The sequence below is a fragment of the Triticum aestivum genome, chromosome 2B (genome assembly GCF_018294505.1).
Source record: "Triticum aestivum cultivar Chinese Spring chromosome 2B, IWGSC CS RefSeq v2.1, whole genome shotgun sequence".
Classification (NCBI taxonomy): Eukaryota; Viridiplantae; Streptophyta; class Magnoliopsida; order Poales; family Poaceae; genus Triticum; species Triticum aestivum.
This window is the reverse complement of record NC_057798.1, coordinates 667,181,099-667,188,795: the sequence shown is the minus strand read 5'-3', so window position 1 is coordinate 667,188,795 and position 7,697 is coordinate 667,181,099.

Genomic DNA, 7,697 nt, shown 5'->3' with positions numbered 1-7,697 from the left:
TTTATCCAAATGCAATGAAACCAACGCCTAAATCTTCAGAACGTTCCCCTCTATCCATTAAACCAACTTGAACATGATTTTGACAATTTAAAATTTGAGTTTAGTTCAGATTAGTATTTGATCTTGTTTTGTTTGTATCTTGAGTTTCGTAGCTCCGTTTGAGTTGATTCTTTTTGCAAATCGTAGCTAATCACATGTACCTACTGTTAGGATATAATTGTCAGGACCCCGACTCAATGCCACATCGATCTAGCATGTAACACCTCATATCACTTTGCGGCCTCACGCATGGTATTCCCACGGGTGTCGCCTTACCTTTGCCCGGGACCGTTTCCGCCTTTTGGCACACGTATATGACAGTGTCGCTAGCATCCATATGATAAGGAGCCCGGGCTGACATGGCTAGTCGTAAACCCAAAGCGGCACAGACTTACAGGGACAGGCATCCATGACCCAGCATCGAACGTGTCGGTCATCAGCGAGTGAATCCAGGCTGTAGCACTGGGCTAGCAGGACTCCGGTGAACCGGGCTGTAGCGGGCTAACAGGACTCCGGTATTCATCGCGTGACATTTCCCCGAAGGGACAGACACAGGAACGAAGAAGGACACATGCCGGCCAGCCTAAGTGTTCCGGAGCAGTAGCAAGCTACCATGGCTCGGTGGAAACACTAGGAGACATTTCCCGGTAAGAGAGGCTACTAAAGATAAACAACTAGATGGTCAGATCCCACACATACCAAGCATTTCAATAACATACACACAATATGCTCGATATGTGCAAATACAACATGGCATCACAACATGACTCTACGACTCAAGTAATTTATTCAATAGGCTCCGAGGAGCGAGATATTACAAACATGGGTCTCATGACCCAACAATCAGAGCATACAAGTCAAAGCACAAGCGGAAGCTATCATGTCTGAGTACAGACATCTATAAATGAAAAAGGCTGAGAAGCCTGACTATCTATCAGATCCTGCCGAGGGCACAAGATCGTAGCTGAGGTATCAAGCTAAACGTCGAAGTCCAAGCGGAACTACTAGTGAGACTGAAGTCTCTCTGCAAAAACATAAAATAGGCAAACGTGAGTACAAATGTACCCAGCAAGACTTACATCAGAACTATCTACATATGCATCATTATCAACAAAGGGATGGTGGGGTTTAACTGCAGCAAGCCAGCTTTGACTCGGTGGCTATCCTGAACTACGACTGCGAGTAACTTTTTTGAGGTGGCGCACACGAGTCCACATATTCACCATATCAATACACCACTATGGATCCGCTCACGTCTCCCTACGAGAACGCCATCCATAGCACTCACGCTTATCTTGCGTATTTTAGAGTATCCACTTTCACTTGTCTATGAACTGATATAAGCAACCCAGAAGTCCTTTTCCGCGGACACGGCTATTCGAATAGATCATATTAACCCTGCAGGGGTGTACTTCTTCACACACGCTCTCACCACTTACCGCCGTTTACACGACATGTACTCGGCAACCTTCAAGCGGAAGCCCAACGTGGGTGTCGGCCACGGCCTACCTAATCACTCAAGTCTCTAGTCCAGGTTTATCGCCTATTCGGGTTCCATCCATGAGGAGATCCGGCCGGAGTTTCGCTCACAGCCCCAAACGATGTGAACAGGGTTCCCGAGACACCAAACGGGCGCCCGGTACACCGTGCCACGTGCCTACCGCATCACAGCCCACCCCTACGGTCAGCGCTGCGCACGGCCTCCAGCATACTACAAACACCAGAAACTACTTGCAACTCCTGGACAGAGGACAAGGGTGATTAAGAAGCCGAGAGGGTCCATTGGTTTCGGGCCCAATGCGTGGTAGTAGCTGAATCATGGATCACAAACACAGAACTCAGTTCCTGAGGACGGCTGCAATGAGACAACCCACCATGTACTCCTACATGGCCTCTCACCGCTACCTTTACCAAAACGTGTTCACACACTTAGCTCACACATAGTAGGACATGTTCACACGCCTCTGATTCATCCCCGATGAATCAGACCTGACTCAACTCTAAGCAGTAGCAGGCATGACAAACAAGCATGAATGAGTAGGCACAGCAGGGCTCAAACAACTCCTACTCATGCTAGTGGGTTTCATCTATTTACTGTGGCAATGACAGGTCATGCAAAGGATAAAGGGGTTCAGCTACTGCAGCAAGTAACAGATGAATCGGTGTTGTCCTAATGCAGTAAAAGAGAGCAGGAGCGAGAGAGTAGGATTGTATCGGAATGAACAAGGGGGTTTTGCTTGCCTGGCACTTCTGAAGATAACATTGAGTCTTCATCAGTGTCAACGATCACATCATCGGGTATCACGTCTATCAAGAGGGGACAAATACCGGCAACACAAAAGGGAACACAATCAATGCAATGCACAATATGATGCATGATCATGACATGGCAAAATGAATGTGTTTGAGCTAATGCAACTAGCAACAGATTAAATGAAGTTGGTTTGAATACAAGATTCAAATTCAAACTCCATATGTGATTATTCAAATGCCATTTACTTCATTTGCCCTAAACAGTAGTGATAAGTTGTTCTAACATGCATGAAAATGGTACAGATGGATTCCTTGAATTTTTCTGATAATTTTTCATATATAAATTATTTAATTTGGAGTTATGGTTAATTTTCTATGATTTTTAGAAGTTTTAGGCATTTTCTGGAATTTTCTGATTATTTAGAATTAAAATAATTCCAGAAAATGAATTATGGCGTCAGCATGTCATCACCTTGACGTCAGCAGGTCAACAGGGCGCCTCCAGGTCAAACCTGACGTGTGGGGTCCACACGTCAGTGACACAGGGGCTAATCCCGCGTTGACCCGGGCTTTGACCCACTACGGGGCCCACTGTCAGTGGCTGTGGGGGGGGTGTTTAGGCGTCATTAGTGCTAATTAGGCGTGCCACGTCGGCAGTCGCCGGGGTTTCGCCGGCGGCGACCATTCCGCACGGCGGGGGAGCGCCGGACTTGCGCTAGGGGCATCGGATCGACGCGCCAAGGGCACCAGGAGGTAGCCCGCGCCCGTGCGCATCTAGGGGGACCAACGGGAGGTGCGGGGGTGGCCGGAATCAGCAACGGCGGCGAGCGAGGCGGCGGCCGGAGCTCGGGCGAGGTCGGGTTTGGCGTTCGGGGGCACGGGAGGGAAGCTAGTGGCGGCTACGGGCTCCTGGAGACGTGTTGGGTGCGGTGGTGTGCTCGGCTTCGAGCTGCAACGGCTCCAGCCACGGTGGTGACGAGGCACGGCGGCGGCGAGCTCTCGGGTCCGGCGGAAGCAATGGCTAGAGCGGCCCAACGGCATGGGAAGAAGAGGGGAACGGTTCAGTGGCTCACCGCGATTCTTCTGGTGCTGCTGGCGAGGCAGGGGAGGCTCGGGGTCCGGCGAATCGACGGAGGGGAGCTTCGGTGGCCGGCGACGGAACGGCGATGGTGGCGGCGTTGCAGGGCTTCCGGAGGGCCGTGGGTCGGTGGGGAGGAAGGAGGGGGTCGAGGCGGAGCTCGTGGGTGTGTCGGAGAGGCTAGGGGTGGCCGGTGGCCACGAGAGAGCTCGTCGGCGGCGGCGGGTGTGTTCGGTGGCTGCGCGCGAGAGAGCCAGAGGAGGAGAGGAGCTCGGGGAGAGAGTGAGAGGCCTGGGGGGGTGCGTGGCGTCGCGGACGGGGTCCAGGGCAACGAGAGGAAGCAGGAGGTGGCTAGGGGGGAAGCAGGAGGTGGCCGAGGCAGCGTCGGCGAGCGCCACGCCTCGCCTCTGTTCGTCCTCCTGGCAGAGGAGGAAGAGGACAAGGGAGGAGGAGGTGGGCTGGGCCGGCTGGGGAAGCTGGGCCGGCTCTGGTGGGCTGCACGGTGAGGCCAGGTAAGCTCTGTTCTTTTTATTTTTTTCCTGTTCTGTTTGTTTTATTTAATATCTTTTGCCACTGTTTTCAATTCCAAAATAATTTCATACAGTGCCAAAACATTCTGAAATATTTTATGTTACCTCTCTGGACTATTCCAAAAGTACATAAAACATTTCAAAGCATTTGAAAATATATTCATTATATATTATGAATATATCCCCAAATTCAAATAGATTATTGATTTAAATTCAGAGACCAAATAATTCCTTAAAAATATTCCAGAATTTTGGTTTGATATATAACTCTTGCCAAAATTCACAAAACTATTTTTAGGGCATTTTGGATTCACAGAATGCAATTTAAAGGGTGCTTGCCCTTCTTTTAATTAGGGTTTTGAGGCTTCTGAATTCCTCAGTTCAAATTTCATTTGAATTTAAACATGATGCAGCAACCAAGCTAGTCCATGGCCAGGGTAAAGCTAGGGATGTGACAACTCACCCCCACTAAACAAGAATCTCGTCTCGAGATTCAAGCGTAGGGTAAGGTGAAGGGTAACGCGGACTAGTATAATCTTCACGATCCAGGGTGCACTTCATAGAAACGTTGATTCGAACACCATCTTTGTCTTGTCGTCTTGCTCTGAGAACTCCAGCTAATCATGAAAAGAAGAGGAAAGGAAAACTCTAGAAGGATCGGTCTTCTCGAAGGTCGAACAACTCAGGATTAACTCACGGAATGAGACATAGAACCATCTCTCGGTTGAGACACGAGATACACATCAAGAGGGGTGGAAAGAAACGGATGACGAAGGTTCACTAGGTAGACAACAATTCCACACCTAGGAAGGTGGTAAACGATTGTCAACGTAGCGAGGAGTTGAGTTGCCATGATACCACGACGAAACATCCTGGAGGAGGGTGATTCGTAGATTATTATCTTAAGTGGCAAAAAGAATTACTTTTGATTCAGAGATCATTGGAACTCTTTATACCAGCCTAAGGTAATCACAAGCGATCATTTGGAGGGGGTCGGTAGAATGGCATACTCGGACTTGGATGATGTGGATTACCTTGTTGAAGACAACGTAATGGATGATTTTACTTATCACCGGAAATGGAAGAGACCCATGGTAGAATGGCACATTGGTGGTGCAAGCTGGGAACAAAATGCAAATGCTGGGAATGATTCTGGTAACTGGGGGAGAACCCAACAATAGAGGGTGAATTCACTGTTTGAAAAGGTCATAGCATTGCCGAGGAAATCTGAGAGCAAACCCAGTTAGTGCCGATGATAAGACGTAGCGCTTGTGCGTGATCTCAAGAACTTGAGCATTTCCACAATCATCAAGGTTTTATCAACAACCGTGTCAAGGGTCCTGACAACACAACATACTACCATGATGAATAGCGATGGACGATGCAGATGCGAAGGAGGATAACACTTTCTCAGATTTCACCTTAGCGAGGCCAAGCAAATAAAATCTGGATGATCGACCGAGAGACATTTAGCACTCCGCTTCTAATGTTCCCCTTGATGTGCTAGTATAACCCATTCATAGATATGGTTTGATATCTAAAACATCAAGTAAAAGGTCGGACTTCGGGAACACAAAATCCATAGGGGCAACTAGGGAGTAAATCCTACGAAATCCCTAGGGGGGGGGTGGCCAACTTCCTCAAACAAGATACTATAATAATAGGTCTACCGGATGGGTGTGTTGGCCACGACATCCACCTTACCGGTTATCGAGAGACCAATATTATAGTTCTTAGGGAAATGTTCCAACCATCATATCTGCCTAAGATTCAGATCTGGTTGGTGTCAGGATATTCCAGACTCATCGAGTCTAGGAAGAAAAATGAAAGTTTGCAACACAAATCGACGAGATGACGTTGCGAGATTCTCGGGAGACGAACTACGATAGCAAGCTCCAAAACATGAGCTGGTTCTGCTACAAACATGTGAACATGTTGTCCAAGACAAGCATGACCACAAAGTAGTCTTATAATAAAACACTACCGAATTCAGGAGGGGAACCATCATCGAGGATATCGAAGTCCTTGCATAAGTCGGATACTCTTAAGAAGGAACTCCTTCTCCTTGAACAATTCAATCAGTGGCTTGGTGTGCTAGGGACACATATAGATTGAAGGTTGCAAGTCTTCAAACCACAGAATTCTTCGCACGTGTGCATGACTGATTTGGAATGATTCCAAGAAAACAACATTGACTTTCTCGAATCCACGGCGGCAACTTGCATCAGATGCACATGAATTAAAGGAAGTCACTACCTTCATCCAAACATATGCTTCATGAGCTAGCATGAACAAATGCTTTCAAAAGTTTCCAACACTAGCTTAATGTTCAACAAAATTATGGAGGAGATAAGGATGTTGTCAATGGGCTCAACAACAATTCATCTAGGTTTCCTTTTAAAAGGAATTCCATAGTTAAGTGAACACGGTGATAGCATTGGTCAGACCAAAGATATAATGGTGTATGCTCGAGGAATCAACCACGAATAAGACAACATTACGAATATCGTTGGTACTGATTTGATTTGACGATAGCCCACACTCAAATCAAAGGATTGATAAGACAATAGATCCAGCAACTGATCACAGGGACCAATCGATGAAGATATCATCTTTCTTCAACACACACTACACAAGAATATCCCTTTGGAACGAACTAAGTCAGGCAAGCTTTTATCTTCCAACTCTCCAAGTTGTTGTCTAGCTTAACCAACTAGCTCAGGGATATCCAACACAGATTCTTGGAGAAAGGTGGTTCACAAGAAACCAACTTGATCACGAACTCAACATAGCGGTCAGGTGACAACCTGGTAACACTCCGAGAAGATATTTGGAAATCACGAACCACCGGTATGTTACTAAGCTCGAGAACAATCTTGCTTTTCAGGGCAAGATGATATGATCAATAGAGCAAGGATTTGAAATAATCCTGACTCATCGATCGAGGAGTGCACCAGGAGAATAGGACTAGGTAGCACGATCAATCTTAGAATGATGATTCAATAACCAACACACTAAGAATGAAATTATTATCCTTTAACTACCAAGCAACAGAGTTGCTAGCAGTATTGATTTCACACATCACAATTCATTTGTCGGTATTCCGGTTGCATCAACACGAGGGCCGAGGAATGAACAGTGATGGCAAGAAGTATCACTGTACCAAGAGTTCATGGGATGGTGTGCAATTCCTATAACAATCTCGATATAAAATATGTAATACTCCAAGGTAGAGCAGAACCAAAAGCTGGATTGGCATTTGATCTCCGGAACACAACTACTTTGACCCAATCCTAGATATGGAAGAGGTACTGGAGTTTGTTTCTCCTAGTCATTCCGGATAGAATGGCTTGACGGACCACAAGAGTCATAGGCATCGATGAACGAACGCACGCATACTCTTGACTATCAATTGATAGACGAGGGTCAGAATGCAACTAAAGAGAACAACTCAAAGGAACATATAACTTTCTGAGTTGTGGATGCATAGATTAGTATGTCGAACCAAGTTCAACATATTTCTTCCGGATAACCCATGCAGAAAGGTAGAACTGGCAGAGTCACGATTTATGAATGGAGAACTCCTCAAGAGTACTCTAATTGTGATTTTTTTGATCCAATAAACATCTGCCATAAGTAGTTCATGGTATTTGGAAGAAGAAGATACCACGGACTTCAAGGACTATCGCAAAGGTTACTAATATCCTAAAGGCACTAGCAATTACTATCAACATGAAGTAGGTAGAGTGAATCTCGGGTTCAGAACCCAGGAGTAGAATACCTACTACTAAGTAGCA